Here is a 12015-nt window from a genome sequence, read left to right on the forward strand (position 1 = left end):
TACAAACGCGAGCTGAATATGACAATGATGATAATCAAAACATATGGATGAACAGCATCACAGACAGATACAGATATAGACCAAAAACGGACGAATTTTCCCAGATGTGTTTAGCCAGTTTTGCATCGGAGTACAGAATATTGTCAAAATCTGAAAGTTCAGCTCGTGATGCCATAAAGTTGGAGAAAAGCTTAGGATTCATAAGGAAACGGACACGAACAGATTCTGCTGTTGTGCGATACGCTCGCTTTTCACCCACAAAACATCCAGAGAAGCATTATCAAAGTATTTTGCAATTGTTTTTGCCTCATTATTTGGATTGTCAACTCAAGCCACCAACTTTCAACACTTATGAGGATTTTTATAAGACTGGGTTTATCAAATATTCTGATGAAGAAGTCCAATCAGTCAAAACAATAGTAGACTTAAATATGTCATATTTCGAGAAAGATGCTGACACAATAGATGAAGCCGAGGAACAGTTAAAAAGAAACGGTGCAGTGGAAGATGCTTGGGCGGAAATCTGTCCAGAGAATGAACGTGAACGTTTAGAATGTCTTCACAGAAAAGAAAATCCTACTGATGAAACAGAGCAAAATATTTCTGCTGCTGACATACCTGATTTATTACCAGCTGAACCACGCTGTGCTATAGGAAAAGAGAAAGGTATGCGAAAAGAGGAAGCAATGTATGTGCTTCGTTCACTAAACGAACAACAGTCTGAAATATTTTACAAAATTCGACATTGGTGTTTAGAAAAGACACTTGCTAAAAACCCGCAGCCATTTCATGTGTTTATATCTGGTCCAGGTGGTGTTGGAAAATCCATGTTAATCAAAGCAATATACTACGAATCATGTCGCATCCTGTCCCGATTGTCAGATAATCCAGATGAGACGCATGTGTTAATAACAGCTCCAACTGGTGTAAGTGCATTTAACATCGACGCTGCAACAATACACAACTGTTTCTCTATATCACCAGAGGTAACGCTGCCTTATCAACCGCTCGGAGATGAAAAGATAAATTCACTGAGAGCTAAATTGGGAAATCTACAAATTGTCATTATTGATGAAATCTCAATGGTTGATCACAAACTCTTATCGTATATTCATGGCAGATTGAGACAAATTAAACAACAAGGAGATTATTCTGCTTTTGGAAATGTGTCTATAATTGCAGTTGGAGATTTTTATCAACTTTCTCCTGTGAAAGGAAAGTCTCTATACACTGAGCCTAAAGGTGTAAATCTATGGCAGAACCACTTTGCATTGGTTGAGCTGTCACAAATCATGAGACAAAAAAACATGGAGTTTGCTCAGTTACTGAGTCGTTTAAGGAAACACAAAAGACAAGATAATTTGTCAGAACATGATGTGAATATGTTGAAATTATGTGAAACAGGTGGTGAAGGTGATGAACTGGACAGTACTGCTCTGTATATTTATGCAACAAATGCTGAAGTGGATGATCACAATGCAAACATGTTGAAGAAGGTATGTGCAGACATTACTATCATTCATGCACAGGACTTTGAAAAGGTTGCAAAAACAGGTCGGCTGGAAAAAATGCATGGACATCATGTTCATACTACCCACACGTCTTTACCAGAATCTCTTCACATCGCTGTAAATGCTCATGTTATGCTTCTTAAAAACATTGATGTAGCAGACGGACTTGTAAACGGTGCATTTGGTACAGTTGCTGAAGTGTGTTTTGATTCTGAAGATGACTTTCCAGCCAAAATATATGTCACATTTGAAAATGAAAGAATAGGAAATAAATTAAGAGCAAAACATCCTTGTTTAAAACCAGGATTTGAAAAAGCCACTCCTATTTTCCCTGAAGAAGAAAGAGTGACAAAAAGTGGTGGAATGCGACGACAGTTTCCCCTGAAATTAGCTTGGGCTTGCACTGTTCACAAAGTACAAGGTCTTACTGTGGAAAAAGCTGTTGTGTCACTAAAAAAGATATTTGCAGCAGGACAAGCATATGTGGCCTTGAGTCGTGTAACATCTTTGGAAGGGCTTAAGATAAAAGATTTCAAAGAGAGTGCTATTTATGCAAAAGAAGACATTGAACAGTCATTACATAACATGCCTCTATTTATTGAACCAGTGACAGAGCTGCCACCTCCCTGTGGGTCATACAAGATTCTTCTGCACAATGTTGAAGGACTAACATGCCATGTGGAAAACCTGAGACATGATACGAGGTACATGGAAGCTGACATTATCTGTGTGACAGAAACTTGGTTACAACCAAATGATTGCAACATTGATATTGAATTATCTGAATTTACATTCTATAGTAAACCCAGATGTTTTTCATATGACACTAGTCAGGTGATGTTTGCTGACTTGAAGGATCGACAACATGGTGGTGTTGGTGTGTATTATAAACGACATACTGGTTGTAGTATTGTTGATTTACCATGCATTAACATTGAATGCCTGCAGTTCATCCTACCTCAGCTGAATACAACAGTGGCAGTTCTGTACAGACCTCCTTCCTACAATCTGGTAATGTTTCAAAATAACCTGATACACTTGATTTCTCATATTGACAGGTTCCCAGGAAGAAAAGTGATCATGGGAGATTTCAATGAAAATCTTTTTGTAACAAGTACAGTCAGTAATACTATGCAACTCCATGGCTTTACTCAGGTTATAAGAGAACCAACAACTGAACATGGCACTTTGATTGATCATGTATATATCAAAGATGTTTCTGCAGAAGATGTCAGTGTTTCTGTTATGCCAACATATTTCAGTTTTCATGAATGTATTGTACTGAATTGTTTTCATTAATCTTCAATTTCAGGTACTTAACGTTTGCTGACGGTTTGCTGACACTTTACTGACAATTTGGTGACACTTTGAACTAAAACTTTTGATTAAGTCAGGCACAAATTGAAGCGTCCACGATGTGGGGGGCTGGGGGATACAGGGGGTAAACTTTCTGGACGGCCTCTTGTGGGAACAGACTAAGGAGCTGAGAGTGCCCTATTAACTGGTTCACAGCATTTTATTTTATTGTATGTATTATTTATTTTATTTTTTTATTTTATTATGAAATATAAAGGTATTAATATAAAATACAGGCCAAATGTTTAACAAAGCAAAACAGTTCTCAAATCATCTGTTAAAGGACTGTTGACAAATATCATACTTCAGGACTGAATCCACAGGTAATACAGTTTCCAAGAAGCAATAAACATGGACATTTAACTTCACATCTAATCCTGCACAAACCAAAATTCCTGATTAAAGGCTGGAGCTATTGGTCAAAGAGTGGTCAGTGCTGCCTACATGTCTGGGAACCTGGTGTCATACAGGAAAGCCAGGAATGTCCTTCTAAAGGCCAGGGACAAGTTGCAGTCAACTATCAAGGATGTGACATCAAGCACATATGGAATCACTTGCATGCTATCACAGATTACAGAGATGGACAGATTTGGTATCTGCTGCGTTCACCAGGTAAGATGTTCTATTGTAATTTGGAGACAAACATATCTTTATGTAAAGTTAAACTACCATTGTACTGTGACAGGTGCACATTAACCATGTCTGTGTCTGATGTGCTCAGATCTTTATGGAGGGTTCCCTTACACAAGGCATGTGGTCTTGATGGCATCAATGGTTCATCAGTGTGCACTGTAGGACCATGTTACAGTCATCTACCAATGATGTCACATCTAGCACATGTGGATTGGCATACACTCTATCACAGAATTAAAAGGTGGACAGGTCTGTGATACAAGTGTTGCTGCAGGTATGCTAAACATATTTCATATTCCTTTAGAGACCAGACAAACACCTTCACTCTAACTGTCACAGCTGCACCTTAACTATCTCTCTATTTGATGTGCTCAGATGATTCTTCAGGAGAATTCAGTCACACAAGTCCTTCCTACCTGAGGCTCAACTTCCATATTGGAGGGACTGTGACTACTAGCTGGGCCGCCCAATGGAGGATGGGTTCCCTTTTGAGTCTTGGTCCTCCCAAGGTTTCTTCCTAATCATGCCAAGGGAGTTTTTCCTTGCCACTGTCGCCCCTGGCTTGCTCATTAGGGATATGGACCCATGCGCTTGTAAAGCTGCTTGCATACTGCACATAGAGATATATAGATATCTACACATATTGTGATTACTAACTACAGGTCTGCTTTGAACTCAATAATGACAAAATTTTAATTTACAGTGGACTGTATTATTATCTGATGTTTCTTTTATTTGCTGTGAACCAGTACAGGGCACCTCAGCTCCTTAGTGAGGGATTATTACAATAGTTATACTATACATTATCATAAATTTTTTTTTATTATATTTATCTAGAGAAATGATCTCAAATAAACAGACTGAATGTCACAGTCCTGCCTCCCTCCTGTCGGTCATGTCTTCCGTTTGTCTTTTATTTTGAAATTCCTCATTGTGTCTGACTTCACTCCCCTGCCTTGTTTTCTGCCCCTCGTTATTGCTTTCTGGTGTGTCTTGTTAAGTACCTTCTTTGGTCAGTGTATTTAAGTCTTGCGTTTAGTCTCTTATGTGGTCTGTTATTGTAAGTACCACTTGCTTGTATGTTATTTGGTATCTTGGTCTTTTGTGTCTATAATACTAGTCTGTGTGTACTCCTTGTATTTTACATTCTCTGTTAGATGTACTTTGTGTGGTTTTGCTTGTTGTATTTTCTTTTCTTTAGCCTTGCCCACCCAGTTATTTCTGTTAGTGTTTGGTTCATATGTTAGATGTTTGATTTATTCTTGGTGTCTGTTCTGTGTGCTGTGTATGTATTCGTTTTGGTATTAAATCATTGGTCAGTCCGCACTTGCATTCAGCCTTCTCTCCTAGTTGTTATACTGAACATGAAAAGTTTTGCATTGTGTTGATTGTCAGTTATAAATAAAATACATTATGTTTATAAAGAGGTTCTCGTGTGTTATTATATTGACAGTTTGCACTGGTCTCAAATAGAGCCCAAATATGAAAATGTTTGTCAATATATAATGTTCTGACAATTTTATGCAAATGAAAATCACATACACTTGTTGTTTTTAGAAAATTGGGATTAGGGTTAGATACAAAGGCCATAGACCAAAGGCCTTAATCACTTTGAGCATGTGAGGTGAAATAATCAGAGGTGGACATTACAGGTTCAGAAAGTAAAAGTCTTCAGCAGGATTTTACTGAAGCTTGCTATATTTTCTAATTAGTGCAATGCAGGTAAAATGTGGAATCAACACAATCCAGGAGGACTGAGCAAAATCCTGCTGGTGACTTTTACTTCCTGAACTTGCAATGCCCACCTCTGGAAATAAGCCTCTTGAATGCAGATACTTAGTGCACATAGCCTGTATAAACAGATCTCCACATATGAGTGATCATGAGAACTTTATGAAAGAGTTTAAAAACTTTGACCTTTAAACAATGCGCTGTATTTTGGAAGGGAAAAGTCTAAAAACTATATGTGCATTTCAAATTTTGTCTCACAGCTCCATCTACTGGCCAAATAATTTGCAACTTTTGACACTTATTGCATGAAAGAGGTTTGTATACCTTTGGTAAATATATACAGTGCAGTGTAGTTAGTGTCACATGTCATCAATGATGAATATAAATCTTTAACAAAGCTGTTAGGACAGATTTGCACATTTTGACCTTTTGGCCAGCAGTGCCTTTTATTTCATATGATCAGAAAAGCAATAATTTACAATACAGGCAAAACGAACACAAGTACTCATGTTATTCTGTCCACAGAAGAATTAGGACATCATAAAAGTTCAGGACTAATCCACAGATCAGCAGATCATCCAACAGGAAGTAGACATGGACACTACTGCATATATAGATGGACCCAATCAAGAAATAACAGGCCATTGAGGCACTAAAGACAAAAATACATTTTATTGGAAAAAAAATTATTCAGATCATAGAACTAAATCGCATACTGAGATTAGCTTTGTGTGTGTATGAGTGTGTTTGTGTGGTGTTTCATGTGAGCAATAGTTTTCAGTCAGTTCCGGAATTTAGTATTACCATACTGATATTATAGTGACAAATAAGACATTTTAGTGAATTAAAAGGTTTATTTATGGTCAGGCAGTGCACTTTTATGAGATGTCATTTCAAAGTTAATTATTTCACTGTTCTGAATCATACAAGCCCCATTACTCGTCTGCATTCTGCATAACAGGATTGCATCACAAGTTTTTATGATTTCTTAGGTTTTTGGGTACTGTAGCGCCCTCGACAGGCCAATTTGAGGCACTAAAGGCCCAAAAGGTTCAAAAGAAATTGTATTGGCAAAATGATTTAGATCACAGAACTAAATCGCATGCTGAGATCAGCTTTGTGTGTCTTTGTGTGGTATTTCATGTGAGCAATAGTTTTAAGTCAGTTCCGGTGTTTGACCACTAGATGGAGCCCAAGTACTATCATACCGATACCTCATTAATCTCAGAAATGAAATAGGACATTTTGGTGAATTAAAAGGTTCATTTCTGGTCAGGCAGTGCACTTTTTGTTATGAGATGTAATTGCAATGTTATAGATCTCATTGATCTGAATCATACAAGACCAATTACTTGTCTGTATTCTTTATAACAAGATTGCAGCCTGAGTTTTTATGATTTTCTAGGTTTTTGGGTACTGTAGTGCCCCCGACAGGCCAATTTGAACCAAACTTGGCATACCTCACAGGGACCTCAGGCTATATAAGCAGTTCAAATTGCGAGTTGATCACTTACATGGTTTATGAGTTATAGCAATAAAGGTCATAAATGGCATGGCCACAATGATATAATGGGAAAATGGACCAATCAGATAAATAAAAATCCAACATTTTTTTAATCACTTTTTACCTACAGAGTCTACTGATTATGCTCATAGCAATTTTTCCATAATTGGATCAAATTCCTATGACTAGTTTGTAAATAGCTATTTTCAAACAACAGATGAATGTGACAAAAGTATGCATTTTTTAATAGGACTTGTAATTGCAAAGTTGTCAGGTCTACTGCAAGGAATAAAAAGAAACAAGTTGCATGTTCCTAAGTGAAAATTTGGAGGAGTTATGCATGATTTTCACAAATAGCGCCACCTAGTGGCCAAATGTTTTAAAACTGCACAGCATGACACATAGTCCTGAGATATGCACAGTGGTGAGGTTTGATGTTGTTTGGCCAATGGTAAGTCTGTCAAATGGCCAATTAATTCAAATAAAAATTAATTGGCTCATGGCGGCCATGTTTTTTGAGTGATGATGTCATCATTGTGTGTCTTGATATCACTTGGGCCCCTGATGATGCCTGTAAAGTTTTGGCTTGATGTGACTAATGGTTTCTGAGATACAGTTTTTCCCATGTTATAGCGCCCCCTATTGGACAATCGAGGCCAGCTTTGACCTATGACCTCGGAGTCATGTGCCCTAACAACTGTTAAAATTTTATGAAGATCCGTCAAAGCGTTGCTGAGATATGGCTGTTTAAGTAAATTTGGCCACGCCTTGGAGCTATTGATTGACATGTGACAACCAGACTGTATGCAAATCTCAAAATGTTTTTAAGCAACTTTGATAATGAGATTCTCCTGAATATTTTGACACCAAGGTTGTGGTGATCCGATGAAAAACCAAGGAGTAGTAGGAAAAAGTAGGTTTTGCATATTATGCAAATTAGCAAAAAATCTAAGTAGGCGGAGCTTAATGGTTCTTGAGGCTTTTTTGTTTGTCTGGAGCCAGGGAATCCACCTGAAGTGGAATTTTGTTTCTAGGACCTAAGGGGTGGGAGATATGGACCAAAACGCAAAAGGCTGCGCTATAGCGCCACCATCAGGCCAATGTGGGTGTCTGTACTTTAGCACGGTCTCGCAAAGAGACTACACCATTCTGCCAAGTTTGGTGTCTCTGGGCCTTACGGTCTAGGCTGCAGTATGCGTTTTATGCGGAGAAAAATAATAATAATAATAATAAATATAGCCGCAAGCGGCGATTGGCGGGTTCACACAAAAAAGGCAAAAAAGCCCAAAAGGTCTTTTAGACTAACAAATTGGCCTCTTGGCCTCAATAGGCAAAAAGAAGCCCATTAGGTCCTTTATACCCAAAAGTGAATAGAAGCTGTTTGAGTGGAAAAAATGCACAAATAAATCAATGTGACAAAACATTCAATTCAACTGAGGCACTAAAGGCCCAAAAGGATCACAATAATGTGTACTGGGAAATTGAGTCAGATCAAAAAGCTAAACCACATGCTGAGATCAGCTTTGTGTGTGTTTGTGTGGTATTTCATGTGAGCAATAGTTTTCAGTCAGTTCTGGAATATGGCCACTAGATGGAGGCCAAGTACTACCATACTGATATCTCATTAATCTCAGTAATGAAATAGGACATTTTGGTGAAATAAAAGGTTCATTTCTGGTCAGGCAGTGCACTTTTTGTTATGAGATGTAATTGCAAAGTTATAGACCTCATTGATCTGAATCATACAAGCCCCATTACTTGTCTGTATTCTGCATAACAACATTCCTGCATGAGTTTTTATGATTTCTTAGGTTTTTGGGTACTGTAGCGCCCCCGACAGGCCAATTTAAACCAACCTTGGCATACCTCAGAAGGACCTCAGGCTATAAAAGGCTGTCAAATTGGGAGTAGATTGCATACATGGTTTATGAGTTATAGCAATATAGGTCATTTATGGCATGGCCAGAAGGATATAATGGAAAAATGGACCTGCCTGAATATTTAAAAATCCAACATTTTTAAAAAAAATTTTTACCTCCAGAGTCTACAGATTATGCTCATATCATTTTTTCCATAATTGCATCAAATTCCTAGGACTAATTCCAAAAGAGCTATTTTCAAACAATTGATGAATGTGACAAAAGTATGCATTTTTTAATAGGACTTGTAATTGCAAAGTTGTCAGGTCTACTGCAAGGACTCAAAAGAATCAAGCGGCATTTTCCTAAGTGAAAATTTGGAGGAGTTATGCATGATTTTCACAAATAGCGCCACCTAGTGGCCAAATGTTTCAAAACTGCACAGCATGACACATAGTCCTGAGAAATGCACAGTGGTGAGGTTTCATGTTGATTGGGCAATGTTAAGTCTGTCAAATGGCCAATTAATTCAAATAAAAATTAATTGGCTCATGGCGGCCATGTTTTTTGAGTGATGATGTCATCATTGTGTGCCTTTATACCAATTAGGCCCCTGATGATGCCTGTAAAGTTTGGGCTTGATGTGACTAATGGTTTCTGAGAAACAAATTTCCCCATGTTATAGCGCCCCCTATTGGACAATCGTGGCCAGCTTTGACCACTGACCTCTGAGTCATGTGCCCTAACAACTGATAAATTTTCATAAAGATAGGTCAAAGCATTGCTGAGATATAGCTGCTGAAGTAAATTTGGCCACGCCTCAGAGCTATTGATTGACATGTGACAACCAGACTGTACACCAATGTCACAGTTTTGTTGATGTTCCTTGATAATGAGATTCTTGTGAATATTTTGACACCAAGATTGTGGTGATCAGATGAAAAACCAGGGACTAGTATAAAAAAGTAGGTTTTGCATATTATGCAAATTAGCAAAAAATCGAAGTAGGCGGAGCTTAATGGTTCTTGAGGCTTTTTTGTTTGTCTGGAGCCAAGGAATGCACCTGAAGTGGAATTTTGTTTCTAGGACCTACGGGGTGAGAGATATGGACCAAAACGCAAAATGCTGCGCTATAGCGCCACCATCAGGCCAATGTGGGTCTCTGTACTTTAGCACGGTCCCGCAAACAGACTACACCATTCTGCCAAGTTTGGTCTCCCTGGGCCTTACGGTCTAGGCTGCAGTATGCGTTTTATGCGGAGAAAAATAATAATAATAAATATAGCCGCAAGCGGCAATTACGGGGTCCAAGCGCAGGGTATAGGCACCATCTGGCACGCCTGAGATGCGTAAGCATGTGTGTGTAATCACTGGGTAGGTATGGGTGAAGCAATGTGTATATGAAACCTATAGGTAGGCCATTGCATGTGTGTGCATGTGTAAGAAAGATGTAGGGGTAATTCAGGAAATTCTAGTATAGCGCCACCTAGTGGTGCAATTCCCGTCATACTTGAGTATGTCTTAGAGGGTGTGTAGATGAACATAATATGTGAGTTTCATGTTGATTGGCATATGATAAGCTTGTGAAATGTGAACTGAAAGCTGATTGGTCGATAGCGGCGGCCATATTGGACATATGATGGTGCAGGTCAAGTACCTGTGTCATAGGTGCATATAGATGATGCGTACCAAGTTTGGAGTTATTTGGCCAATCGGTGTGGGCAGGAGAGTTTTTTGGCCGTTATAGCGCCACCTAGGTGTGCATGTCTGCCAAAATGTATGTACCGGTCTAGACACCCAATAGGTACATGTGTGTGAAATTTGGAGTGAATTCATGAAAGTATGCCTGAGATACAGCAGAATATGTGGATTTTTGGCGAAGGAATTTTCTACGCTTGACTTGTGATGCATGTGGCCACGCCCATGTGCAGAAATGTGCACTTTGGCTCCATAACAATTAAAGTTCAGACTCTTGTGAGCGCCTGGATACCACATATGTGCATGTATGTGAAAAATCCAGGGACTAGTACGCGCTCAAAAATGTGTGCAAATTTGCATATTATGCAAATTAGCTCGACATGTAAGGGGCGGAGCATATAGCTTCAATGGAACTTTTTTTAGATGAGCACATGCCTGATCAGGTGAAGTTTACATTTTGTCTCTAGGACATACGGTTTAGGAGAAACACCAGTTTAAACTTTTTCATGCGTTTTTGTGCGCTATTGCGCCACCTATGGTCGGATCGGGCTGGCGTGTTGCGCCTGAGTAGCGGAGAGGAGTACTACAAGTTGGCCAAAGGAGAAGTCTGTAGGTCTTACGGTTTGGGCTGCACAACGCGTTTTAAGGCAGAAAAAAAATTGGCATATGAAAAGCTTGTGAAAGGTGTACTGAAAGCTGATTGGTCGATAGCGGCGGCCATATTGGACATATGATGGTGCAGGTCAAGGACCTGTGTCATAGGTGCATATAGATGATGCGTACCAAGTTTGGAGTTATTTGGCCAATCGGTGTGGGCAGGAGAGTTTTTTGGCCGTTATAGCGCCACCTAGGTGTGCATGTCTTCCAAAATGTATGTGCCGGTCTAGACACCCAATAGGTACATGTGTGTGAAATTTGGAGTGAATACATGAAAGTATGCCTGAGATACAGCAGAATATGTGCATTTTTGGCGAAGGAATTTTCTACGCTTGACTTGTGATGCATGTGGCCACGCCCATGTGCAGAAATGTGCACTTTGGCTCCATAACAATTAAAGTTCAGACTCTTGTGAGCGCCTGGATACCACATATGTGCATGTATGTGAAAAATCCAGGGACTAGTACGCGCTCAAAAATGTGTGCAAATTTGCATATTATGCAAATTAGCTCGACATGTAAGGGGCGGAGCATATGGCTTCAATGGAACTTTATTTAGATGAGCTCATGCCTGATCATATGCAGTTTACATTTTGTCTCTAGGACATACGGTGTAGGAGAAACACCTGTGTAAACTTTTTCATGCGTTTGTGTGCGCTATAGCGCCACCTAGGGTCGTATCGGGCTGGCGTGTTGCGCCTGAGTAGCGGAGAGGAGTACTACAAGTTGGCCAAAGGAGAAGTCTGTAGGTCTTACGGTTTAGGCTGCACAACGCGTTTTAGCGGAGAAAAAGAATAATAATAATAATAATAATAATAATAATAATAATAATAATAATCGGAACAAATACAATAGGGTTCCAGCACCGGTGGTGCTTGGACCCCTAATAAGAAAGAAAAATCCGAGCAATAACAATAGGTTTCCCACACTGTGTGTGTGAACCCTAATAAGAAAGAAAAAACCCGACAATTACAATAGGTTTCCCACACTACGTGTGTGAACCCTAAATATAGCCGCAAGCGGCGATTGGCGGGTTCACACAAAAAAAGGCAAAAAAGCCCAAAGGG

At 39.2% G+C, this 12015-nt stretch overlaps 1 long non-coding RNA gene across 3 annotated transcripts; it reads left to right on the forward strand.

Annotated features, from left to right (window-relative positions):
- The first annotated feature begins 6 nt into the window (after positions 1-6).
- On the forward strand, positions 7-4924 carry LOC143525289 (uncharacterized). 3 transcript variants are annotated; one of them, XR_013133609.1, is made up of 7 exons: positions 7-666; positions 811-926; positions 1405-1496; positions 2119-2522; positions 2824-3479; positions 3589-3774; positions 3876-4924. It is a non-coding gene; the product is annotated as an uncharacterized LOC143525289 (long non-coding RNA). The 3 variants fall into 3 exon arrangements; XR_013133608.1 differs by having other exon boundaries at positions 783-926; positions 2119-3479; XR_013133607.1 differs by having other exon boundaries at positions 2119-3479.
- The last annotated feature ends 7091 nt before the right edge of the window (positions 4925-12015 follow it).

The sequence above is a fragment of the Brachyhypopomus gauderio genome, chromosome 10 (genome assembly GCF_052324685.1).
Source record: "Brachyhypopomus gauderio isolate BG-103 chromosome 10, BGAUD_0.2, whole genome shotgun sequence".
Taxonomy (NCBI): domain Eukaryota; kingdom Metazoa; phylum Chordata; class Actinopteri; order Gymnotiformes; family Hypopomidae; genus Brachyhypopomus; species Brachyhypopomus gauderio.